The sequence below is a fragment of the Periplaneta americana genome, unplaced genomic scaffold (assembly GCF_040183065.1).
Source record: "Periplaneta americana isolate PAMFEO1 unplaced genomic scaffold, P.americana_PAMFEO1_priV1 scaffold_21, whole genome shotgun sequence".
Lineage (NCBI taxonomy): Eukaryota > Metazoa > Arthropoda > Insecta > Blattodea > Blattidae > Periplaneta > Periplaneta americana.
In genome coordinates, this window is record NW_027185502.1 from 1,016,752 (window position 1) to 1,044,726 (window position 27,975).

Genomic DNA, 27,975 nt, shown 5'->3' on the forward strand with positions numbered 1-27,975 from the left:
TCCATTGCAAAATTATCTTGGAGAAATCATATTGAAGCATTAGTAAACAAATCAACAAAAAGACTTCCAATTTTAAAGAGATTAGCTGGAGCCAAGTGGGGTAGTAATCGGCAGACTTTGAACATCACGTACAAAACATTCATCAAGCCAATACTTCTCTACAATGTGGAGGTATTAATTACAGCAAATAATTTCAACCTGAATCGACTAGAAGTATGCCAAAATCAGGCCCTGCGGCTAATGACTGGTGCAGCAAAATCAACCCCAATCACGGCAATGCAAGCCCTAACCCAGAACCTCCAATATATCTCACTCTAGAGAAGCAGGCACTAACACACCATGAAAAAATGCTGCGGTTAACAACAACAAAATGGGAAAAAAGACTGTTACAACCAACCAAGTTGAAAACACAAACAAGTTTCCTGTCCAAAGTCACGGAAATAAAAACAGAATTGAATCTCCCTAAATCTAAAGAAAACATTTTAACCAGAGAAAACCCTCTAACCTTCAAACCAATTAATATTCAGCTAGATTTAGAAGAACCAGTTACAAAATCTGAAACTTCCAAACCTGTACTAAAAGCGCTGGCATTAGAAGCTGTGAACAACAGATACCCACCAGAAGAATGGTTACATATCTACACAGATGGGTCTAATATCGATAACAACTCAGGATCAGGAATTACGTGTGCGTTATTCTCATTTTATCAGCCAGCAGGACATCATACAACAAATTTTGATGCGGAAATAATGGCTATTCATATCTCACTCCAACACCTACTGTACGGAATAGATAAATTTCAAAATGCTGTCATTCTCTCTGATTCTAAAGCAGCATTATATGCAATAAATTCATATAAAATGATGTCAATCCAAATTAAAGAATGTCACAAAATGATCCAACAACTTCAAAAACTACAGAAAAGAATTCAATTGCTGTTTGAAATTAAGACGTGTGTCTAGAGACTATTGATAGAATAGCTGCTTTGGAATCTGACAATGTAACTGCAATTTTTAATTTATTGATGTGGCATAGAAGATTCCTGAGACTTTCACTTATTGCAATGTTTCTCCATCAAAACTTGTTGCTCCATACCCAAGAGATCTATAAAGTGAGAAGAGACAGCACGTAACACCTGCACCTGCACTTTGTTTCCTGGAGATCAAGGATCCGTTGGTGTATAAATGAAGCCAGTTTTGTGGAGGGTACCTAATATTAATTGTCTGTAAAGACAATTATTTCATTATTTCAGTGTTTACTTCTGATTTCAGTACTTCTTCTGTTAAATTTAGATTATACTCTATATTTAATAGAGTTAAAGGATTTGGTTTAATTTGTAAGTTTTCTTTTAAATTCGGGATGTTGATTTTCTCTTTTAATTCTTGAACCATGGATATGAAACTTTCAGTTTTTAATCTACAGAGAGGACTGTATGAATGCCAATTGTTTTATGGTAATCTGATTAAATTTTTCATATTGAATCAGTGGTTTTTCTTCTGTTGTCATTTTGATGCTGTTAATATTAGTGAGGAATCTCATAGAATCTATTGGAGTTGTTTTGATTCCCCCAGTAATGAGCCTGAAAGCTTGCTTTTGAACATATTCTATTTCGTTTATGAAAGGTGAAGTAATTAAAATTTCTCCACAGTACATCAGCACTGGCTTTATAAACATTTTGTATGTAGTGTTCAAAGTACTCCTAGAGCATCCCCATTTCTTTCCTGCTAGTCTTTTCAGAAGGGAGAATCTTTTACAAGCTTTTTCAGAAATATATTTCAAATGGGTGCACCCATGTTAACTTACTGTTGAATGATTAATTGATATGTATGGTTTTAACAGCATGTTGTACGTGTACATTTAAAACACTGGTGAAAGTTTTGTTGTTCTGAGTTTATGTAAATTTTTTAATAGAGCCATTAGATATATTTTGCTTTATAAAGCATAGTTTCTCCCTTCCCTCCGCGAATTTACTCATTCTCCCCTCCTAGAGAATAATGTCTGAATTCGAGATTACTAAGAAAGAAGACAAGACTCCAAGTCCATTACTCACCTTTAATTCGGAAGTTATGGCAATTCAAGCATGCCAACTTGAGAATATTATAGATTACCAGGGAACGGATTTATATGGACTAAAAATATATGAAATATGTAAATATATATGTAGTTATTTTTACCAAAATATGGAATTAAATATGGATTTTTACCAAAATATGGAATTAAATATGGACTTAAAATTATAAAAAAATGACTATGTACGTTAAATATTGGTACATTTTAATCAAACTAAACAAAAAATATAATGGACGTACCTTATCTTCCAATGTAGTTTCAACAAAACACAATTTTTATTGTCTGTTACCATAACAATAGGTTACAAACATTTCTTTCAAGTGCTGAAAAGTGAATCTTCTTCTATTGTCTCTGAGGATAGATTTATACTGACTAAAAGAGCGTTCGACGTCACAAGAAGTAACTGGTACATAATTCAATTTCACAATGTCTGCTGGGGATAAGTCCAAGTTAATCTTCACTGTTGATTCACCACTCATCACAGCAACAACCTTTTGTAGTTCTTCATATCCAGGGTTTTTTGAAAGTACAGTGTCCACCTTAGCTCTTACTGCATCTGCAACTTTACCTCTACCACGATTCAGTTGTTCCACAGTACTATTTATAATTTCAAAACTTTCAGATAGTGAAAGGTGCCTATTTTGGAGACTTTTGAGCGTTTTTATGATGCATGAAAATGTATGCTGAATGTGAGCTAAGTCATTCTTCACACTTATGTCACAGGTAACTGTTTTCGCAGTATCAATTGAGACTGCATCTTCAGAGTCCAATGCAAGGAGAACATTGTTAATAGAGTCTATATGTTCGGCATAATATTCAACTGCTTCTAGCCATGTACCCCATCTAGTTAAAATTGGCTTTGGTGGCAATGGAATTTCAGGGTACATTTCTTTCAACACGTTAACTCTACTGGGAGCTTTGAGAAATACTTTTTTCACTGATGAAATCAACAAATCTACTTTAGGGAAATTGTCTCTGACCACTTCTGCCACACGATGAAATGCATGCCCCACACAAGTAAAATGAGTCAATTTAGGATATACAACAGATAATGCTTGTCCAGCTTTGACCATATAAGGGGCAGCATCGCTAATAAAGAATAACACATTATCGTACATAATACCCTTTGGCCACAGGATACCCATAGCTTCGTTGAACAGTTTAACTATAGTTTTGTTATTGCACTTTTCTAGAACATCACAATGTAAAAGAATTCGTTCAGAATATTGTTCACTTAACAAACCGATAACTACATTACCAACAAGTCTACCTTCTTTGTCGGGAGTCTCATCAATGGAAACCCAAATTGAACTATCTTTAATTTCATCTCTTATCTTCTGTATTGTCTCATCGTAGATGGATGGAGCATACGTCTTCCTAAGCGTTGACTCATCCGGGATTGTATGTTGAGTATATTTTTCAAGGAATTCCCTGAAGACCTTATTCTTTAGTTTGTAGAGAGGAATATCAGCAGAGATGAGAGAACGGCACAGGTCGATGTTAAACTCAGATCTTACATTCGATGTTGTTGGTTGTGTTAAAAACAATTGTCTCTGCTTGGAATTTAGTTGTTTGTTGGCCTGATGTTTACTAGTTGTAATGTGTTGTTGCACCAGGAACTTTTGTGTAGATGATACTGCACACTGACACAAATTACAAAATAATATTTTATTGTCAGTTGATAAACCATCTTCTTTAAATTCTGAAATGTAACTTGTTAGTTTTGATTTTAAATTGACTGAATGACGTACTTTTGGCATATTTACCGTCTTTATAGTATGATTTACAAAACTGAACCTATGTGTACTCTGACTGGCATTTAACTGTTGAGCTGCACAACTGAAGTCTGTTAAAAATTTTAAATTAAATTAATACAGTTTTGTAACTTACTTTCCCATTGTTGATAGGACTGCTAATTTTCAAATAACTCTGATGTTAAAGGGATTACTGAACATGTGTTTAAATCTCTATTGTTGAAATGTATTTTTAAAAGTTTATGGAATTTTGTTTTGTTTTATTGTTAAACCTAATATAATATGGACTGTTTTATATGAAATATGGAAAATATATGGAAATTAACGAAAATATGTAGTAAACTCTAAAATATGGAAAAATATGGAAAATAAAAGTAGGATTTTTCAACCCTACACATTGTGAAACATAAAGATAATGCAAAATATAAATTATATTAGCTTTATAAGTAAATATGTATTTACATATAAATCCTTTCCCTGTAGATTACTTTATGAAACAATGAATTAATTACTGGAAGAGGTAGTTCTATATGTCCAATGTGACCAGGACATTTGTACACATTGTTCGAACAAGTCGTGCACGGATCGCTGCTATCACTTACAGGCCCTGCAACATAAAAAAAATGCATTTCTTATGTTAATAATGCTTGTTAAGTGGCAACCCCACTACTAGACTATGTATAAGATCTGAGAACATTTTATTAAGTCTGGAAAACGAATACAAGTGAATTTTATTGTATTATATATTACACTCTTCCACATATTGTAACCAAGATAAAAACAAAACACATTCGGTCCCTATGGAAAAAACTTAAATCTTCACTTCTTCACTACGTATTGAAACTGGATCCCCTAAAATTGCATCTGAATATGCACTGAGTTGCCAAGAAAAGTGGAATATAGTTCTTATTTTTAATTTTAAGCAATTGTATTGTGTTCCACAGATCATATATCATAATTGAATACCTCCACACTGGAATAGGGGTATAAGTACGTAGGGAAACAATGAGTCATATAACCTTATTCGGGGGGGGGGGGGTATTCAATTGTTGCTTTGAAATTTGGAACAAGTAAACAAAATTATATAAAAATATACAGGACGGAAGTAATGTACCTGCGTAGATTTTAACAGCTTTTTGAGTACAACAAAAAATTAATGAGAATCTTAAAATAAGAAACACATAGGCCTACTAACCTCTAAAGAAATCAAAATGACGAAGGAAAAATTTAAAACACGTGCAAATCTTTGCAAAAGTAAAGGAAAGTAATTTGATAGGTGACAAAGAAAAAATCAAAAACAGAAGGATCGAATACTTCCAAAGCTTATTGAATTATACTAGTCTGGAATGTGTCTTAGCAGCCCCTCTAATAACACATAGTATTGAGATAGAAGAAGGAAATGTAGAAAATCCAGAGAAACTACCTAGGCCTACTACAGAACAACTACAGAAAGTAGTTATCAGCACTAAAAAATAATAAGGCTTCAGGATATAATGAAATTCCCTCAGAAATACGGAGGAACAGACCTCCTGAATATTTTGCATAGTTTGGTAGTTAAAATATGAAACATAGAACAAATTACCACAGACTGGGAGAAATAATGTGTCCAATCTACCAAAAGGCGATAAGCTCAACTGTGGCAACTATAGGGGTACATCCCTGTTCCTAAAGTTTTTACGAGCATCCTGAGAATGAGACTCGAATCATATGCAAGACGATCATAGGGGAATAACAAGCAGGATTTAAGAAAAATAGGTCAACACAGTGAAATTGATAATGGAAAAATTCTGAGAAGGATGTATGGATCTATTTCAGATTTTCGTGCACTTCCAACAAAGCTTATGACTCAATTAACAGAACCCAGATTAATAAAATCTTACAACAATTTCAAATTCCTGAAAAGTCAAGCTAAATGAAACAATGACAGAAACTGTCTCATGTGTGAATATTCAAGGAGAATGTGGAACTTTATTTTTCAAGTGAACCAAGGATTAAATTAAAACAAGGTGATGGGCTGGCCCCAGTACTATATTGGAATATGTAATTACACCGCACCCTTGAATATAAATCTCTACAAACTGTAGACGACTCAATCTGATGGCTGTAAGTTACACACATTTCATGCTTTTACTGTGTTTCATACCTAACAGTCTAATGTGCATACTTACCCAGTGCGGGATCATAAAGCCCACACTTCAATGGGTGACCAATAGAATTGAATGACAATGGCGTTGTTATCTTCAACACACTCAGTTTCTCAATTTCTTCCGGTGTGAAGAAAGAAAATGTTAGTCCAGATACAATAAGATGTTTCACCGATTGATCTTGCATTGTGTCAAATCTGCAATGAAAATGTTAGTTTTCTTCTTTATACAGTCCAAAATTTTAAGATAGAATGCATAACTGTCTTTCGTGTTCCTCTTCGAGCTCCTGTTGTAGTTCGTTCAACAAGGTTTGACAGAAAATCCTTACCAGCAATACTGTTCATAAATCGTTTGTCCATAGCAGCCAATTTACTTTCGGATTAAAATTTCTATAACTCCTTGCAGTTAGTAATAGCCTATTTCAAAGGCTACATTTTCTTAAATAAACAATGAATGATGGAAGTTGCGGGAAAAAAAAATCCGGGTTTTCTATAGCACGTGACACTGAAGGATTTTTTTACAAAAAAAGTGAAAAAATGGTCTAATTTTCAGAGGGAAGATAGTTTGGAATGTGAAAAAATCATATAGGACGTCTGCTGACTTGAAAACATTCCATTAGGAAATGACTAAAAACGGAAATAATTGATCAGTGTCCACAACTTACCTACTTACTTATAGCTTTTAAGGAACCTGGTGGTTCATTGCCGCCCTCACATAAGCCCACCATAGGTCCCTATCCTGAGCAAGATTAATCCAGTCCCTACCATCATATCCCACCTCCCTCAAATCTATTTTAATATTAGCCTCCCATCTGCGTTTCGGCCTCCCCAAAGGTCTTATTCCCTCCAGCTCCCAACTAACACTCTATATGCATTTCTGGATTCGCACATAAGTGCTACATGCCCTGCCCATCGCAAATGTCTGGATTTAATGTTCCTAATAATGTCAGGTGAAGAATACCAATGCGTGCAGTTCTGTGTTGTGTAACTTTCTCCATTCTCCTGTAACTTAATCCCTCTTAGCCCCAAATATTTTCCTAAGAACCTTATTCTCAAACACCCTTCATCTCTGTTCCTCCCACAAAGTCAGAGTCCAAGTTTCACATCCATACAGAACAACCGGTAATATAACTGTGTTATAAATTCTAACTTTCAGATTTTTTGACAGCAGATTAGATGACATAAGCTTCCCAACCAAATAGTAAGAGGCATTTCCCATATTTATTCTGTGTTTAATTTCCTTTTCCTCCCGAGTGTCATTTATATTTGTTACTGTTGCTCCAAGATATTTGAATTTTTCCACCTCTTCGAAGGATATATCTCCAATTTTTATAGTTCCATTTCGTACAATATTCTGATCATGAGACATAATCATATACTTAGTCTTTTCGGAATTTACTTCCAAACCTATCGCTTTACTTGCTTCAAGTAGAATTTCCATGTTTTTCCTAATCGTTTGTGTATTTTCTCCTAACATATTCACGTCATCCGCATAGACAAGAAGCTGATGTAACCCGTTCAATTCCAAACCCTGCCTGTTATCCTGAACTTTCCTAATGGCATATTCTAGAGCAAAGTTAAAAAGTAAAGGCGATAGTGTATCTCCTTGCTTTAGCCCGCAGTGAATTGGAAAAGCATCAGACAGAAACTGACCTATACGGACTCTGCTGTACGTTTCACTAAGACACATTTTAATTAATCGAACTAGTTTCTTGGGAATATCAAATTCAACAAGAATATTATATAAAACTTCCCTCTTAACCGAGTCATATGCCTTTTTGAAATCTATGAATAACTGGTGTACTGTACCCTTATACTCCCATTTTTTCTCCAATATCTGTCGAATACAAAAAATCTGATCAATAGTTGATCTATTACGCCTAAAACCACATTGATGATCCCCAATAATTTCATCTACATATAGAGTTAATCTTCTCAAAAGGATATTCGACAAAATTTTATAGGATGTCAACAAAAGTGATATTCCTCGAAAGTTATTACAGTTAGTCTTGTCCCCTTTCTTAAAAATAGGTACGATTATGGACTCCTTCCATTGGTCTGGTACAATTTCCTTTTCCCAAATTGCAAGTACAAGCTTATAAATTTCGCTAGATAATGCCCTTCCACCCTCTTGTAGTAATTCTGCTGGAATTTGATCAATATCTAGAGACTTGTACTTTTTCAGATTTTCTATCGCAATTTTGACTTCAGAAAGTGTGGGTTCGGGTATAAATGGCTCAGCAGTTTGTATTTGAATTTCGTCCCGATCATTTCTATTTGGCCTATGTATATTTGGTAATTGTCCAAAATAGTTTTTCCATCTATTCAGGACTGTCTGCAAGCAAGTCACCATTCTCATCCTTGATCACGTTTACCTTTGCCTGATATCCATTTTTAAATTCCTTTATACCCTTATATAAATCTCGAATGTTTTTATTCTTACTATTTGTTTCTACCTCATTCAGTTTTTCCTTCAAGTAATCTCTCTTTTTATTCCTAAGGGTACGACTTGCTTCCCGTCTTTCATTGAAATAATTATCTCTATTCTCCTCAATTGGGTCCTGTAAAAATTTCAATTTTGCCTGTTTCCTTCTATCTACTACAATGGAACAATCATCAAACCATGGTTTCCTTTTCTTAGTTTCATGATAACCTATGCTCTGCTCAGCTGCAATTTTGATATTATCTCGGATATTCTCCCACACGTTATTGACATCTAACTCTTCCTCATCTCCGTCGGATGTTGCTAATACGGCAAACCTATTTGAAATTTCGACCTGATAATGTTGCTTACTTTCCTCGTCCTTTAATTTTAGAATATTGAGTCTGCTAATATTAGCTTGTAGCTCTACTCGCTTGGCTACTGATAGTCTTTCTCTTAATCCTCCAATCACCAAATAATGGTCAGAATTACAGTCTGCCCCCCTGAAAGTTCGAATGTCTACTGTACTAGTATGTTTTTGTTTATCTATCAAGATGTGATCTATTTGGTTGTGTGTCATTCCATAACTTAAAAATGATTATTTAACATGTGAAATAAAAAGGTAGAATACTTCAAAATGAACGCGAAATGCATATTTCACTTCACTTAGTATATGCAAAGCATACAAAAGCCTAAATTAACCAAACCTAACCTGTTGCAGATTCGTATATGTAAAGCATATTAAAAAAACCTAAAATAACCAAAGCTAACCTGGCACAGATTCGTATATGGAAGGCATATGAAAACACTAACCTAATCTGTCACAGATTTCCGCACTGTAGAACTTAGAAAAATGCAAGTTGGAAGTTTCAGTGTTGCGTGCTATAGAAAAGCCAAGTATCCAAATTTAAAATTACTGTAAAGATTTTCGGATAAACGAATGACGGTAGGCCTATCATTCGTTGTTGGAAATAGCATAGAAAACTGTTACAAATTTGTGATGAGTTCTACAATGAAGTTAAATTAGTGTGAATAGTTGATGTATTACCCCAGATCACATAACAGATTGATCACTCTTACGGGCTTTGAAGGCAACAACTTTCACTATGCTGCCATTTAACGACAGTAGAAGAAGACTCTCATTTGAATTGCATGGAGCAACTATACTTCTATCTAGCGGTCGTTACTAATCGATCTTGGTGGTTGTTCTCTTCTTTATGTTACCGTTTTTAACATGGGGATGGCCAATCTGTTATATACATGTGATCAGGAGTAATACTTACAAACACCAAGATGCCCTCCAAAAAATGAAAATATATTTAATTTTTCGCCTTTGATTTTTTTTTGGCGTTTCGTGGCATTCGAACGTCGTAGTTGGTAGTACTTTTCTGGTAGTTTTAGTCCGCACTTTACCCCCAAAAATCACAAAAACACACAAAAAAAAAAAAACATAATAATTTATCACCTTATCAAATAAAATTCAATTCTCATTGACGTCTTCATCGACAACCACTTCACTTCCAGTATAAATGACGCAGGCTTTAAGGCAATCTAACCTTAAACCATGCAGGCAACAAAGAACTAAACCAACACTTTGTCGTACAGTCACCTTTGCATAAATAAACCACGTCTTTACACTAAATGAAATTCTCTTCGAACACTTATTACATCTTAACATCTACAGAAAATTCAGTAAGTAATTTCTTTAAACCACAGAAAAAACAGTTTTCTCCTCAACATTCAACACAATCCTTAATCACCAGCGAAAGAACTAAACCAAAATCGACACAAAATTTAATAAATAATTTCAGAACACGGATTCCTTCCTTTCCCTCTTACTTCAAAGTTCCAACCTTGTGCACACAAAATAAATCATTGGCACTGAAAAGTGCCTTTTCGTAAGCATGATGATGCGCATTCGACAAATGCAGACAAATCTACAATGTAACATCACTCACGTCAAACAACCAGGAACAACTGACAACATCATTATCCATTAAAAATTAGTGAAAATTCTAGAATAAATTACAACTATAACCATTCAAAGCGAAAGAAAATCATAAAATGACAAACTTTCAATAGCTTTAGCCATCAGACACAACATAACACCACTCACGTCAAACAACCAAGAACAACTGATAACGTCATTATCCATTCAAAATTAACGAAAATTCTAGAACAAATGACAACTATAACCAATCAAATTAAAAGAAAATCACGGCGACACTTTTTAAACAAAATAGTGGTATAACTCTTTGGAAGGTACACATATAAACCTATTCAATTTTTTAACTCCCTATTCTGGGTGTTCCTTCAAAAGTACTCGGATATTCAAAATGATACGTTTATCTTTTAATATTCACCTTCAAATTTATAACTTCATATTAAACGCCTGGTTAAGATAAAATATTTTCAATGCAGCAGAACTTTTGACATGCAACATTATAGGTTAGATTTTCAATGGACACAATAACTACTTATAAAATAAAGACTTAAATTTCTGTAAACTCGACCTCGTAAGAAGAGTAACATGGAGAAGTTACCACATACTTTCGTATCTAAAATATACATAGCATAACTACCATTTGATATATTACACACCAAATACACACATGTTTACGTGCCCTGCTAATACTTGTTTCGACTCGAATCTTCCGATCAGTGTTGCCAACTCAGAATTCCATTTACCGCTGCACAAGCTTAAAAAAAACCGCTAAACTGTACTTGAAAAACTCCAGATTTTTCTTAACACATCACTTCCATATTTAAAATACAAACTATACAGCTTTAGGAACTGGAGAATTTTATAAAAATATAGATTAAATTATGGAAAGTATTTATCACTTCTTAGGCAAAATCTGAATATTTTGCATTCAATATCACCACAGTCTAAGACATACAGTCACGAAACTTCAACACTTTTTCTGCCAACATTCGCGACACTAGCGCCCAAGCGGCAGGCAAGGCACTGGCCATAGTCTCGTTCAGCCAGCACGTGCTTTAAAGGGATGCGAGATGTTATAATAACGTTTTAATCATACATCGGAATAAAGGCAATGTGTGCAATGACGAAAATTGCAGTAACAACAAGTTTAAATCTCCGAATTTGTCGTTCTTCAGATTCCCTAAAGACCATGAGAAAATCATAACTCAGGAATAACCAATAATCCACGTTGTAGGTAGCCTACGTATTGTGTTCTATAAAACATTATTATTACTTATCATTATCAGTTACCTATTTGTATGTCAGGAAGGAGAGTTTAAATAAAAACAAAGTAAATACCTGTTACAGTATATTATTTTTTTGTAGAAATCATATGTGTAAATGTGTAACCATTCCGATTTTGGATAATGTATCTACAGTTTTTAATGCAAGTAATTCCATACTTTTTGTATTCGTGTTTTTTTTTCTATATATTTTTCAAAAGTTGAACGTTATATTGCATTCAAGTAGGGATCATGGTGTTAATTTTTCAAGAATTCATGGAGTATTGTAATCCTTTTGCAAAATATTCACTTCTTGAATAAATCCAGACTGTGTCGATAGATTTCTGATGTGTTGGTGTAGATTCATGTGGCAGACGTATTAAGTTCTCAAGAGCCTTTTTAAATTTAATATAAAAAGCAATCTTTTCTGTAATAATTTGTATGACTGCTATTGGTGTTGATTTTACATTCCCAGTGATTATTTGAGCTGTTCAGAGCAGAAGTGGTGTAAGTCAAAATTAGGTAATGAGATTTAAAGTAAATATTCTGTAAAATACAGCGCAAAGTAGCAATTAATATATCCTTCGTGCTATTCACTGACTACTAATAGTTTAAGGGGACTTGGACGTTATCGCATGCAAAGTAATGGTAAAAATAGCTTATCTTCAAGCAGTCATAAATGTAATATTATTTATCACAGCTATTTCATTTTTTTAGTGATATATGTATACACATTAAACTTTAAAATGAAAAGAGAATGGTTAGTCTAGTGTAAATCTTACCCTTAAATACATTTTTGAATTTAAACATATGTTTATATAAATTCACTACATACCTGTGATTAGGTACACTCTATTCACTTATCCTAGCACACATTGAATTAAAATTTTGGCCACTTACTGCTAACAGATACTAAAACATACCCTACTAAAATTATTAAAATATCTGTAATATTATTGGCATAGAGCTTATACTAATCTTCCATTTTTTTAATTTATTGACGGTGAAGATTACTATAAGCCCTATGCCCATTATATTACAGATATATGAATAATTTTAGTAGGGTATGTTTTAGTATCTATTAGCAGTAAGTGGTCAAATTTTCAATTCTATATGTGTTATAATAAGTGAATAGAGTGTACCTAATTACAGACATGTAGTGAATTTATAAAAAAAATTGTGCTTAATTAAAAAAATTAATTTAAGGATACAGATTTACTCTAGAGTCACCATTCTTTTTCATTTTAAAGCTTAATATGTATACACACATAGCTAACAAAAATGAAAAACACTGATAAATAGTAGACTATTATATTTATGACTGCTAGAAGATAGGCTATTTTTACCATTATTTTGCATGCGATAATGACCAACTCCCCTTAAATAAATTCAATATTAACTGCTACTTTGCGCTGTATTTTAAAGAATGTTTACTTTAACCCTCATTACCCATTTTGACTTACACCACTTCTGCTCTGAAAATAAAATTAGGCCTACATTTTCTGAGTTAATTGAAGTCACAATTTTTTCAACAAAATTGTGTGTTCATTTATTTGTTTTCACCTACGTCATATTAACAGTAAGGGCATGTAAATTACGTATTATATAGGTAGGATAAGTGAAAATTAGGCATTATGTGTGAAAACTGGAAATGTAATGTAAAATGCGGTAAACTTGCCATAAACATTTAAACCATAATATCAGCACTATTTGTCACTCAAAATAATAAAGGAAATACCGGTTCTTAAGGAATGAAAAATAATAAACTTCATAAATCAATGTCTGTTCATATTAAGGTTTAAATCTTCCCCTTTTTTATTTTCAAGTTTACCTCAGCGGCCGAGTTTACCCCAATTTGCGGTATGGAAAATAGTTAATTTCTCAGGAAATAGGGAGAGGCGTTCACCACGCAATGTAACCTACAATTTTGAAGCTACTAATTTTGACTCTTCTCACAGGAAATATAGAGTTCTAATGACTCATAAATATATTCAGGAATGAATTTAATTAACCATCCACGTACGAACAATTATATTATTTCAAACCATGATACGTGAACAGTTCCATGATTCAGTTGTAAGGAGCAGAAAGAATTACGTTTATTCTCAGCTTCTGAAACTTGTAGATTAACTGCGTGCGAAATTCTTCTAGGATTCTAAATTAAAATTAATAAGAATCATATACACTTACTGTATAGCATAAAAATATAAAACAAATTACGCAAAACCCGTTTTCTGATATGTTATCATATGTCGTGTGCACACTTTTAACTTGCCTGCCGCTAGAGGGCTACTGTCGCGCCAGCTGTCAAATGTTGGCATATTTTATACGTATGAGTTGCGTGACTGTATGTCTTAGACTGTGATATCACCTTAAATCATCGAGCTTTCGAACTATCACTGGCAACTTCTTCCACTCAATCTTTCAACACATATTCTTTTTTTTTTTTTTTTCACATCTCTAAACTTTTGTACGTGTGGTGTTTTACGCGGCATATTTCCTCAAAATTGAATGAAGTAGGTCAAGAATAATATTGTACTGGACACTTCGGAAACAATCACATTCACAATCACGCCAGTTCAAAATCTGATTTCACACTGAGCTGGAGACGTGTCTGCCAACAATGAGTCTGGTTTTAAGAATGTCTGTCTAAGCACTGCCATCGTGATCTAATACAGGCCGTAAGGCAGACCACGTGACTCGCTTAACAGCTGATCGCGAAAGGCGGTCTTTCAACCATATGAATTAGTTGCAATGCATGAAGAATAACATATATTTCTCTGAAATGCAGTGTAATTGCGTCAGTAAAATTTTAAACAGTGATTGTGAGACACTTGAGACACAATTTACTTGCAATTTAAGGTATAATATTATTTTTGGTGTGAAAATTACGTTGTTGCAGCCAAAGTTCGTATGTGTAATACCTGCCTTTATTTCGATTAAATATTGCGCCCTTATGTGGTTAAGTGAAATTTTGGTCTTATAAACAGTAGGCTAAATATGTGTAATAATATATACGTGAAAGTGAAACACTGACTGGCATGTAAAGTAAGTTGTGATTAGGCCGAAGTGCAGCGTTACCGATGTTACTCTTGTCTAATCCATTATTTTTAGTTTAACGTATTTGTCTTATTAAATTTAAATTATTGCGCCCTTTTTATTTGTGAATAACCTACATTATACGAGTAAATAATACGACGTTTGATAATATACACAATTTGAACTAAAAACGAGATACAATAACTGATACATATAGTATATTACGAAAAATTATACCCTATAGTTTTCATTACTGTTACAGTATCTAGAATTGTAATTAGTTGAAATAAAGCACTCATGCTTCATTACGAAATTCTTGCACATTCATTTATGCACGTTTCAACAATTTTCAGTTGCATCGCACGCATATTTTAATGTGTTGAAGTTATAGGTTATGTTTATTCTATCAGTACTTGCCTTATTTTCATATTCGCAATTATGCATTATAATTAAGCATAACGCTACGTATAACTTATAAATGCAATTTGTCTACACTTCAATTGTATTTATTCGTTTCAGACGGTACTCCAGTCTGAAGTCTGATTAGTTTAATATGTTACTAGGGCTAAACTAGCGCCGAGGTAGTTCCCTTCGTATTCATACATCTTGCATATACAAATTAGTTCGGTTCGTTCAGGATTTTAATATGCCTTGCTTATAGGATCAAATGCATCTCCACAAAAAATAAATTCAACTGTTTTCAGTTCATAAATTACCGGAACTATACCTCAGCGCTACTAAGTAATATAACGTATGTACATTTCATATGTGGGACTGTGGTGAATTTTCTACCTATAAGTAAGGACGGTAACCGTGTTCTGAAGTTTATCCTAAAAATATATTCTTCTTTATTAAATCTCAAAACCGTTTTCGTTCTCAACTTAAGCCTAAAATGTTGACGCAGATAGGTTATGTTAACATTGTAAATTCTCTTCACATAAAAATAACACAGTTTTATTTATTATTCCTGCCACATTATGCAACACATAAATGGAACTTATGCACATATTACATTGAATAAAAATTTAATTGTATTATTTATTTGTTCCCTACTTTACTGGGTTGTAATGAATTGTATTTATCTAACCTACCAGATTAACACACAACTGTACATACACTAATTTCATAGGAGGGACTGTGGTAAATTTTGTACCTACAAGTAGGGAAGGTAGACGTGCTAAATTAAAATCACAATATAAATAATTCTTCTTTATTAAATCTCAAAATAGCTTCCATTCCAAACTTAAAATGTTGATGCAACCAGGTTATGTTACCATGCAAAACTCCGTTCACATTAAAATAACACCGTTTTGTAATTATTTCTGCAATATATTATGCAATAAGAAGTGTGAAGGGGTCTTATACACACATTACACTAAATAAAATTGAGCGCCGACACGCTATAAAGTAATATCTTTCTCTCAGCTCCGTATACTCAAATAGAAAAGCCCGACTCATCGTATGACGTCACAAAACCTGCATTACGGCCTGGTCTAGATCACGATGGCAGTGGTCTAAGCCGAGCCCCTACAGCCGAGGCTGCGCAGAAGTTTAGAGTAGGGACAAATTGAAGCTTGCGTCCGCCGCCATGCTTTGGGAGAAGCGCCGGCTAGCAGACGGCTGCACTATACAATGCTGAATGTTTAATATATATGTTTGGTGTCTCTAATAAATCAATCTGAATGGATAAATGAAAAAAAAAAATCTTATTAACATTTAAAGCGACCACGTTAAAGAATTAATCAAGCTTAGTTACCGTTAGTTTGACATGAAACGAAAGAAAACTGTAACAATTTGATACCGTAACTAAAGATGTTGTATAGTTATTTGACAACAGAAATACAAATGCATTTTGTAGTAATAGTTCAGATGAAAAGAAAATTATTAGTATTAACTATTATTAACAAAACACTGCCTGTATAAGACGTTACTTTGATGTGGACGAGAAATGAACAATTTCGCTTCCATATCACATAATATAGACCTACACCTGTAAAATAGAAACATGTACCTAATGTTTTAGTTTGAAATTTAAGTAGGTCTACCGTGCAATACCTTATTATCACAGCTGTAGTATGAAATAAACGTCACATGCATGAATTAGTCAATTAGTCATATACGGTAATAGAACTCATGCCTAGTGTACAGAACATCTTGCCTATTGATTTATTGTTATTATTATTATTATTATTATTATTATTATTATTATTATTATTATTGACTCCTTTAAATATTGCCTTACAACATTTTTATGTAAAGTCGTGTTGTACTGGTAACCTTAAGCTGTGTGCTAACATCTGCTCTTTATGTAGTACTTTCTTTTATTTGGTTATTTAATGATGCTGTACCAACTACTAGATTATTTAGCATCGATGGAATTGATGATAGCGAGATGATATTTGGCGAGACGAGGCCAAGGATCCGCCACAGATTACCTGATATTCACCTTACGGTTGGGGATATAAGAAAAAACCCAACCAGGAAATCAGCGGGTATCGAACCCGTGACCGAGCGCGACTCCAGACCGACAGTCCTTAGCCCACTGAGCTACGTCAGTAGATCTTGATGTACTTTTATGGTCAGTTTAATAAGTTTAAAATATTCTCGGGAGGAATCTGGGATCCATTTTCTAAAATATGTTCCTATAAGTGTAGAAATATTGTACAAGTGTTCTACTTATGGAGAACATTGTTTTCACACGATGTAAGAGTGGGTGGTAATATGCCATTGAACTGTCAACATCTGTATAATCGCTCTTTCACTTAAGCGGCATATTTCTATAATCTCAGATGATTGGATGACAAGACTCCCATTATTCTTTCGTTAAAAAAATAAAAGACATTCTGTTTATTGCTGGTAGGCTACGTACCATAAATTGAGTCTTTAGATTTATTACACCATATTTTTCTTAATTATTTAACAACTAAGCCAGCAATGAACACAATCACATTTTGACAATATTGTGTCATTGAGAATGATGTAAGAATGAGGGAATTGCAATCAATGTCTGCAGTAGAAGAGTCATATCGCCTCTGATTCTCAAAACACTGAGGATTATTATTACAGTGCGTTAGGTGTTTGGAAAATACCATTGGGCATAATTATAGACATTTTTAGCGGACATCCCTCTCTTTGTAACTTAATTTAAATAAATTATTTACGTATTTTCTAACGTATATAAAATAACATAAGTAAAAATATTCCATGTATTCGGTCATAGGAAATAGAAATAAACTAATGTCTATTTATGAGCAATATAAGGCGTTTGTATTTAAAACAATGCTTAGTTACAATATTTAGATTTACTTCTGTTATTTTATATTATACGTTAGAAAATACGTAAATAAGTTTAGCTATATTACAGTGAAGGAGGAAATCCACTAAGAAAACGCCTATATACTTAATTGTATTTTCTAAACTCCGAATGCTTTATAGAAACAATCATTCGTGCTCCCCAAACATGGCGTCGCGCGAACCTGCGCGAGAGGTTCCAAATTTGTACACGACACCAGCGCCAATTGTGTGTCTAGATATATAACTACAACGTCTTTGGTCTAAGCCCGGTTCAGACGGTGCGTGTTTCTGTGATGGATTCCAAGGTGGCTGCGCGGATGGGTCGCCTGCGTGAGCACTCACCGGAAGTAATGCGCTCTGGTGGCTCCGTGGATGGCTAGCTTGTTGGATTTCGAGGTTAGGTTCCTTGCTATTTTTCCTGCGTGCTTCTGTGCTGGTTCAGTGTTACCAAAATAGTTCTTTTCCAACAAAATCTTTTTTTTATGTATTTTCTTAGTTTCTAAAGCCTGGTTCAGACGGTGCCTGTTTCTGTGATGGATTCCAAGGTGGCTAGCAGGCTGGGTGCCGTGGTGGCTACGATGCTGGGTTCCGTGGTGGCTGCGGTGATGGTTTTCGTTCATACGGAGCGAGCTGCCTTGCATGCTGGATCCAAAGAGTTTGAAGTATTACAAACTCTTTGGCTAGTTTGGAAGTTGGAGATGCTGGCGCGGTACGATTTGTAAACATCAAATATGGAAGCTGTATGTGAAGCTGTACGAAGAAGACGTTTAGCAGCCTTTGCTGTTTGGTAGCTTTGGTAGCTGAGGAGACGGATCAAATTAAAAAGAGTAGAATGTGGAGCCGAAAATGGTTACTGCGTAGAAATACGGGCCAAGATGTCTTAACAATGCTGTTTGTATAGCACATAAACATGTTTCTTCTCTGTACGCCTCAATTAAAGTTCTAACTTGGTTTTGGTCCAACCGTGGGAATTCATTATCAAAATTTTCGACTTGCTCTCTTAAGGGGAGAGGATGGTATTTTTCAAAACTCTTTTTCCTATTTGGTGTAAATTATTAATTTTTTGTATGTAGAGAGCTCATAGCTGTGGCAACTCAACCAATTAAAAATATTTTGAAAAAAAATATATACCCAATGCAGAATTGTACTAAAACCGATATATCTAAACCGTTTTCAAAGATAGATTCAAACAGTTTTTGCAATGTATTTGAAAAAGTATGTTCTACAAACTATCTGTAACAGAATTTTGATATTAGTCCCTACGTTGGTAAAATAAACAATTAAAATTTAATAACAATTTTCTGATTTCCTTTCTTGCAAACAAACGCACGTATTTTTAAAATGAAATTAATTAACAAAATTCTGTTACAGAGAAAAGTTTCCTAATAGTCTAAAGAATGTGTGTTCTAAATATCATGCATGTATCTTTAATAGTTCAGAAATTATATTCATTTTGTCTGGCAATGTAGCAAAAAAAATGAAGTTACTGGAAACCAATAAACGCGGGCGTGTGATTTAAAAATCCATAGCGCAGGAAGTTTAAAAATGACGTCTCAACATCCGATAAGGGCACAAATACCCACAAAATGTTATGCAATGTATTCCACACATATCAAAGGGTATTTTAAAGAAAAAAAAAAACAATTTTTTGAAAATTTAATTTACCGGAAACAACAATAAAAGTGGGCGAATGATTTAAAAATCCATAATGCAGGAAGTTTAAAAATGACGATGCACACATATCACAGGGTATTTTAAAGAATTTTTTTTTTTTAATTTAGTAATTTTTCATAAAAATACCATCCTCTCCCCTTAAAATAGTAGCTTCTGCAACCTTCCCGAGGTTGATTCACACTGTTGTTTTCTCGCTCCCAAGGTCCCAGAACAGTCTAGATAACATTCATGATAAATAAGAAACTAACCATAAGTGGAAAACAACTAAAATTCTACATTAACAATAGTAAATGTTGCAACAAAGCAATTAAACAAGAAGTTTAAAGAACTAAAATTCTATATTTGATTATTCTATCCTTAGAAATTAAGAAATACATAAAAAAAAAGATTTAGTTGGAGAACAACTATTTTGGTAACACTGAACCAGCACAGAAGCACGCAGGAAAAATAGCAAGGAACCTATCCTCGAAATCCAGCAAGCTAGCCATCCACGGAGCCACGAGAGTGCATTACTTCCGGTGCGTGACCACGCAGGCGACCCATCCGCGCAACCACCTTGGAATCCATCACAGAAACACACACCGTCTGAACCGGGCTTAAGTTATCATAAATGAAAGTAATTATTCATTATCTACGCTTTATGATTAAAAATATCAATTTATTTACAAAAACTATGCCTACATGATTAAACTAAAAGTTTACGAATGTAGCATACCATTATTTGTACAACAATGGATGAGGCAGGAAATGGACATGGTTGTACGAAATCGAGATATCATAAAACATTGATATTTTATACTTGCACAATGAAAAATTGTGATAATACCATATTAATCTCTGGTTTATGATTAACTAATGTTGTTGTCCGCAATATAAAAACAATATAACATCTTTACAGAAAAAAAAACTTAAAAATATCCTCTCCTTTCGCCGGAATCATCAAAGAACGCCAAATAAATAGCTAGCCGCTGGCGGTAAAATTCTGTAGCTGACCATAGTCCTGAAAACACCAGATTTAGCTACAAAACCGCTGACTTGGCAACACTGCTTCCGATTAAATCCTGAGCAGCGTCGCCAACACAGAAGAATGAAAAGCCGCTAAAATTCCCTCGAAAAAAAAAAAACAGCAGAATCCGAATAAAAACCTCCAGCATCCATGCGTGCAGATTTTAAAATGTACCGTAAATATTACTCGACCAAGGCCAGTGGAGTCCTGCAGCCCGGAACCGTGGCGCTACTGCTCCTGCGTTCGTAATACCCTATGAGCTACTGCGCACACCGACGCGGGAGCGGTAGCGAATGCGAAACCAGGGGGATGCAACTTGTATTGAGTTATTTACAACCAGAGTCCGTGGATATCTACGGACTGTGTTTACAACTGCAGTTTACAACCAGAGTCCGTGGATATCCAGAGTACCGCAATCGTTTGAGCCGGCAAATGCCGACAAATCCGCCATTGTTTGTCCAGCGCGCGCTATGCAGTATACAGTTACATATGGAAAGAATGTAATTTAAATATGAAAAAATGCAATGCTACTGTGTTCAGAACTGTTCACAGAGAACTGAAAAAAGCGCACATTTGTTTTCTCTGTGACAAAGTGAAAGAAATAAGGAAAAAGGAAAGAAGTGACTATAAATATAAAAAGGAACGATCCGCTACCTAAGCGAGCATACATTGTGAGATTAATGAATGACTGTATTTTTATATTTATTTTTTCAAAATTTGGGCCCCAAAATATTTTTATAAAACTAATCTAGAATTTAAGTTGATTCAGCAATGATATTTCTACATAAAACAAATGAAAGTCACGTACCAATTAGTATCAGTGTCAAATTTTTACCATCTTCTCCCTTTCAAATCAAGCATTTCTGAATTTGATCCTATTTGCTATTTGCAAGAATGACAAAATGTATTTGTGAAGTTCTGAATTTGTTCTTGAGACAAGATTGTATTGTTTGGCTCGATTAGAAAATACAAAGACCGTGGAAACTAGAAACCCTATTAAGGTTGGACTGATGTGAAATTTCAATTTTCTAAACTATTCTAAGTAGATCTATGAAATTTTGTACTTTTAATTTGTAATTTTAAATTGTGCAAATTTAGGTTTCCAAAAATTGCTACTATTTTGGCCACAATTTTTGTCTACATACGTGTCACACCTTAAGAAACGAAACTTACTATACAATTTTCCTCTTTATTTTACTAAACAATAATTAAACATATTTAATGCACTAAAAGTGTAAAAACAGAAAAATTCAACTCGAGCATAAAAAACTTAATATTAAAAAATACCTCTTCTGGCTGATATGCATATAGATATAATCAGGCAGTACATCTCACTTGACGATATGTGTCAGAGGAAGACAATTGTTTGTAAGTATCTGAAGTGTGATTAGTGGAATATGTAGCTAATCGGCGAAGTATGCATTGGAGGGGGGAAAGAAACTTGCCACCCTACCCCATTATCTCCTGGCCTAGTTTTCTCACGAGTGATGCCTTATTGGTGGTACTTATGGGGTTGAAATCTGTCTTCGGACAATTGACTAAACAACAAGAACAACAACAAAAAAAAATGAGTGTTAGGTATAATACTGATAGTAAGTTTTGTTAAGAACATATTCAAAAACCTCTACAAAAAATCATGCATGTAGTACAGAATCTGTAGAAAGAGTAGCATTTTTAGCAATGCAAAATTTACAGAAAATTAAAAAGGAGAAAATTGACTTCAAAAGTTTGGGATAATAATAATTAACCAGGTCTCTGTCTTTTTTATTTTCTAGGCATTTTGAAACATGTAGAACTATCATATTATATATAGAACTTATCCTTATATACGCTACCACGCTGTGCACACCTAACCTACACTAGTAAATAAAGATGACTAAAAATTATGTAATCTTATGAAAACACTATAATAGATAAATATTATTTACAAATCACTACGGACTATAGACACTATTATAACACTAACAATAAAACTGTTAGAAACTTGCAAATATTTCTTGTATCACAAACAAAACCAAGCATGGAAAACACGTTGTTATGGCTACTAGCAACAAGTGGAATTTTCCTTTAGATAAGAGTTGTGCTCTCCTTTGTAACTGAATATCTTTTAAAGGAAAGCAGCCTTTGAAGTACGTAGGTCTAACACCTGTTGGATTCTATGAAGAAATATTTCGAGAAGTCAAGAAGCTACACTGGCTCAATCGGAAATCTAATATAATAAATAATGTATGAAATATAGCGTAATTTCCAAAATGGTCGCAGAATTCAGAGTGGGGGTCGTGGACGGAGAATTTAAATTAACAGTCAGAGCTCGCAGCCTTTTAAAAATGTGACCCTAAACAGCTGATAGACCGGTCGTATGATCATGAAAATTGGCAGAGGGCATCTTTAGACCATAAATGAATTTTTAAAGATAAAAACAAAGAAACGATTTTCTTACCAAAAATGACAAAATCTCACATCAGTGTATCCTTGGGGACATTATAATGAAATTACTAACTTCCATACTTTTAAAGCTAAACTCACAAAATGTTTATCACTAGTATTCTGGTTGATAATAACACATGTACAAACTTTCGTCTCTCTCTATGATAAGTGGTTTGCACTTTATTAATAACTTAATTATATAGTGTATTGCTTAATGCAAAAAGTCCCCTGCGTCACAATTTACATTATTTTTCATTGATATTCACTTATAAGACTCTGTATATACCTAGAAACAAACATTACTATTGGAATTTTCTGTACAGCGAATGGATAAATTACTAGGAATTTTTATGACTATTAATTTTTTTTATTTACTAAAAAATTCTACAATTTACTTATTAATTTTAGAACAAAACCTTATAGTAAGCTTTGATTCCATGTATGTAAGGAGCCATGTAAGTGAAAATCACTTAAGAATAATGTCAATTGTAGTGCGACTTTTTATATAGAGCGGTTCAATATTTTAATAAAATAATTAATAAAATGCAAACCACGTATCATAGGCGGATGCAATTTTGTACACTTATCACTAATAAGCAGATATACCAGTGATCAAAATGTGGTGAATCTAGCTTCGTAAGTATGGTAGTTATTGGTTTCACTGTTGTGAACTCTTAAAACTAATAAACTTCGAGAAATTTCAGTATAGTGTGCCCTTATATGCGGAAGCCGGAGAGGAATGCAGTTGGAAATGTTTAGATTTATTGTTATTTTATTTGCAAAATTGTTCTTTCCATTTGTTACTTGTAATTTATTAAGTTCATGCTGCTGTGATGTTTATGAAGGAGTATATTGAACACTTAAATGCGTATTTATGCTGTAATAATTATTAAATGAAGTTTTATACATTAGTATGTTGACTGATAATAATGTTCTATAATGTGAGAAGATCCTTTAGACGTTTTTGCCCTTCAAATTAAAAATATCTGAGTTTCACTTCAAACATTCCTATCCGTAGCGTGTTGAAAAGGACTAACAATGGCGGCCGACTCGGTGATTGCGCTACTCTGTATATCCACGGACTCTGTTTACAACATGAACTGAGAGACATCTACCGATGGTGGTAGGCAATAAGTCCTCGTTCCTTCAATAACTCCTCAATAGATGGCAACAAATCGAATTGTGCGTCGATGTTTTGCATAGACAAGTACAGATGTTTTGCGTACGCTCTGTTATTTGTCTATGTGCGAAACCGACGCGAATTATTGTGAGTACAGCGGGATTTGAAACCATTCACACAGCAGCAACACAATCCCGCCTAGATGGCGGGACTGCAGCGTTCTACCACAGTCTAATATATATTTCAAACTACATCTGGTTCATTTACTTTGGAAAATTGACTGTTTTCATGTATGATTTGAGGCTTTCTCGGCGTTGGTTCGCTAATGTTTTCGCGGGATGTCAGCCGAGTTAGGATTTTGGAATGCTCCAAGCTTTCGACTGCTATCTCAGCAGCCATCTTCCAAGGAACTCAGAATATCTACAGGTAGGCCATTCCGGGGGTATGCGTTATCATTGGTCAGCGCCCTGTGACGTCATCAGGCAGACGACACTAGCGCGAGTTTAAACATTCTCTTGCGTTACCTAGTAAATGTAAGTACTGTTTATCATGTGTATTTCTCTAACCCGCTTTAAAGAACTACATTGGTGAGCTAGAGCGTATTTTTAAATAATTAAATGTATCATAGTCAAGAGAAAAACATAAAGTAATAACAATATTAGGGCAGATTAAATTACATAACGTTACTCTGCAACCTTACAATAAACGTAGTTACTCGCGTTTATGATTTTCACTAAATAAACATATCGTAAAAATAAGGCGTTTTGCTAATTTAATATGTTACTTAAGACATATTAAACAAATAAAATAATTGTAACTTAGAACTTACGTTATGATGTTGGAGCTGGAAATCTACTCCGTGGCTGCTGAAGAAACTAAATCCATTGCAGGTTCCTTTTTGCTGCTGCATTCTTCTTAATTACTTGCCATTTTGGCATTTTGTTGAAATGCCTGATGCGGATGAAACTCCTTGTCCTCACATACAAAGCAATGATTTTCCAATGGATTTCGGGAAACTTCGACTGTATAATAGATGTTAGTGTTTCCATCACCTTGTTGCACTTGGAAAAATGTTGTCCGTGGAAAGATGCAAAAATAATTTCAAACTCCATTATTGCAGCCAACCATTCAGGTGATGGAGAAGTGAGGCCCCCTTTAGAAATTATACTGATCCAGTCTTGTGGACAGTTTCGTATCAGGCTGCAATTTTTCTGTTACGATACCCAAAGAACCATAAATGTTTTTGCACTTGAAGGCGATATAGCCTGCCAAGTATTTTAAAGCGTCGTGTGTCACATCTTCATTAGTGCACGTTGAATCGCTGAGGTCGATATCTAAAAGAAAGTCTTCTTCACTTCCTTCACCCGAATTATTAGATCTTAAAACTTGGGATGAGTCGTCAGTTACTTTTATGCACAGCTCACTAGAAAGAAAATTCTCGAATTCTTCTTCAGTTTCTTTTACAGATGTTACGAAATCAGTAGAGGTTGGAGGCTGACTTCTCTCCTCAGTAACAGAGGCTCTACAAGACAAAGGTATGTCGTTCGTAGTCCCAGTCAGTATTAAGAGCCGCATTCTATTCTTCACCTCGAAGGGAGTTGGATTATTATAGAATATACCCAGACCGCGAACTCTAGAAAAATAATTTTCTAGGCAGTCTTGATTCAACCTAGAAGTCAGAATGTAACTTATTCCGATGCTTTTTACATCTGTAAAGAGTCCAATGAGAGAATTTATTGAGATTAAAAATCCTTTCTGGAATGGAAGAAGACTGTCTTTTCCCTAGCCGCATGACAGAACAAATTTCTAAAATTCTTTTCAAAGTGTTTTCATGGCTTCGATGGTTGAGGCCATAACCACTTCTAAGAGGAGCTTTCTCATCCTTGGGAACCTGGAGTTCAAGACATCAAATGCATCATTTATTAATTCAATAATATAAAATGTATCCAACAAACCTTGCACCAATGAAATTTGTAATCACCGCGCAAGTGTTGTTGGGAATAAAATGTAGCCAACAAACCTTGCACCAATGAAATTTGTAATCACCGCGCAAGTGTTGCTGGGAATAAAATGTAGCCAACAAACCTTGCACCAATGAAATTTGTAATCACCGCGCAAGTGTTGTTGGGAATAAAATGTAGCCAACATATATTGCACCAATCAAATTTGTAGTCGACGCGCAAGTGTTGCTGGGAGTTCAGTGTATCCAACAAACCTTGTACCAATCAAATGAAGTAATCGCCACGCAGGTGTTGCTGGAAATACAAAGTAACCAACATACCTAGCACCAAGATTATTACAACATAAGTTGTACCCTAGATCATATAAACCCAGATAGCTCGGCCAGATAAGCCTTGACGGTAACAACTTTTGTCAGGTTTACTATGCTGCCATCTAGTTGTTACATAAGGAGTCACGTCATAATTCCCATTTGAACTGCATTAGCGACTGTACTGCCATCTCGTGTTCGTTTACGGCGGACAGTGGCGATCCTGGCGGTTGTTCTCTTCGAAGTGCTGCCGATTTTAACATAGGGATGAGCTATTTCTTACATATATGATCTAGGCTTGTACCCAAAGAGTTTGTAATAGTTATATATTACAAACTCTTTGGTTGTACCAATCATATTTGTAGTCGCCGCGCAAGTGTTGCTGGGAATTCAATGTATTCAACAAATCGTGCATCAATCAAATTTGTACATTTTATTCCCAGCAACACTTGGGCGGCGATTACAAATCTGACTGGTACAACGCATGTTGTTTTTTTTTTATAAGCAATTGACGCAGAGGTGTTCCTGAGAATAGTTGTTGTCACTTATTTTCGGACGTTCTATCGCCTCTCAAGACGCGAAGTCAACGTCCTTGTTAACCTGTAGTATCTCTCTTACTGATGCCGATAACACTATTAATAATGGTACGACTCTTATAACTTCATCTACATCTGCGAATGTGTCGAATAAGTGCTTTTTATGTAAGCAAGTTTGAAGGACAACATAACTGGGATCTAATTAATTTTCGTCCCACGCAAAAGGCAAAAGGTTAACTTCGGCAACTCTTTGATACTGAAACTATGCACTCGTTATATTCTTCCACAAATGATTCGCTTAATCATTCGTAAGACGAATACGAGGTCGGACAATAAAGTAACGAGACTGATTTTTGATCAGGCAACCCTGCAGCCTCCTGTCAGAGATGTGTTTGACCTTGGTCCTTCTCCACCCGAATTCCAGCTGCAAGCCGCAAGTGTGGAGTAACTGCTTGAATAGTGGAGTTGTGTGTTTGCTCCTCGTCGATACAATGAAATCGCATAATATCACGAAACTCGGTGAAAATGTCACGACAACGTATGCAAAGCTTTAGCAGGCTTTTGGAAATATGATGTCAATAGCATAAAATGTTTGCCGAGGGCAGAAGATGAACACCAACAACTGCACGGACAGATGACATCACCAGGATACGTGAAGTTGTACTGATAGGCGATTAACAGCCAGAATGACAGCACAAGAATCGGGAAGCTGTTCGCCTATGCCCTGTAATGTCATGTGACTAGAAAGAATATTCTCTCAGTTTAAACAAATTGTATATGACGTTCGTAAAATATCTGCATTTCATAACCTCAGAATGCGTTTTCGTTCACTGTAACGGGCTAGGTTTTGATAAATGAATAATTACTTGCATATATTGTGTCTCTGTAACGTCATGTGACGTAGGAAGAACATTTTCTTAGCTTAAATATATTTTTACTAGCAATTATGGTAAAATGTATGAATTTCAATAATCTCTGAATATATAGTATTATGTTTTTGTTCACCGTAATGGA

At 34.6% G+C, this 27,975-nt stretch overlaps 1 protein-coding gene across 1 annotated transcript in view; it reads right to left on the reverse strand.

Moving 5' to 3' along the window:
- LOC138693774 (DNA-directed RNA polymerase I subunit RPA1-like) overlaps positions 1–11,047 on the reverse strand; it is a 37,154-nt gene extending 26,107 nt beyond the window's left edge. Inside the window, exons 1-3 of the mRNA XM_069817569.1 lie at positions 10,903–11,047; positions 5,993–6,165; positions 4,337–4,431 (exon numbers count right to left, since the gene is read on the reverse strand). The gene's annotated coding sequence lies outside the window, so the exon portion shown is untranslated. The remainder of the gene's footprint in view (positions 1–4,336; positions 4,432–5,992; positions 6,166–10,902) is intronic.
- Positions 11,048–27,975: the final 16,928 nt, after the last annotated feature.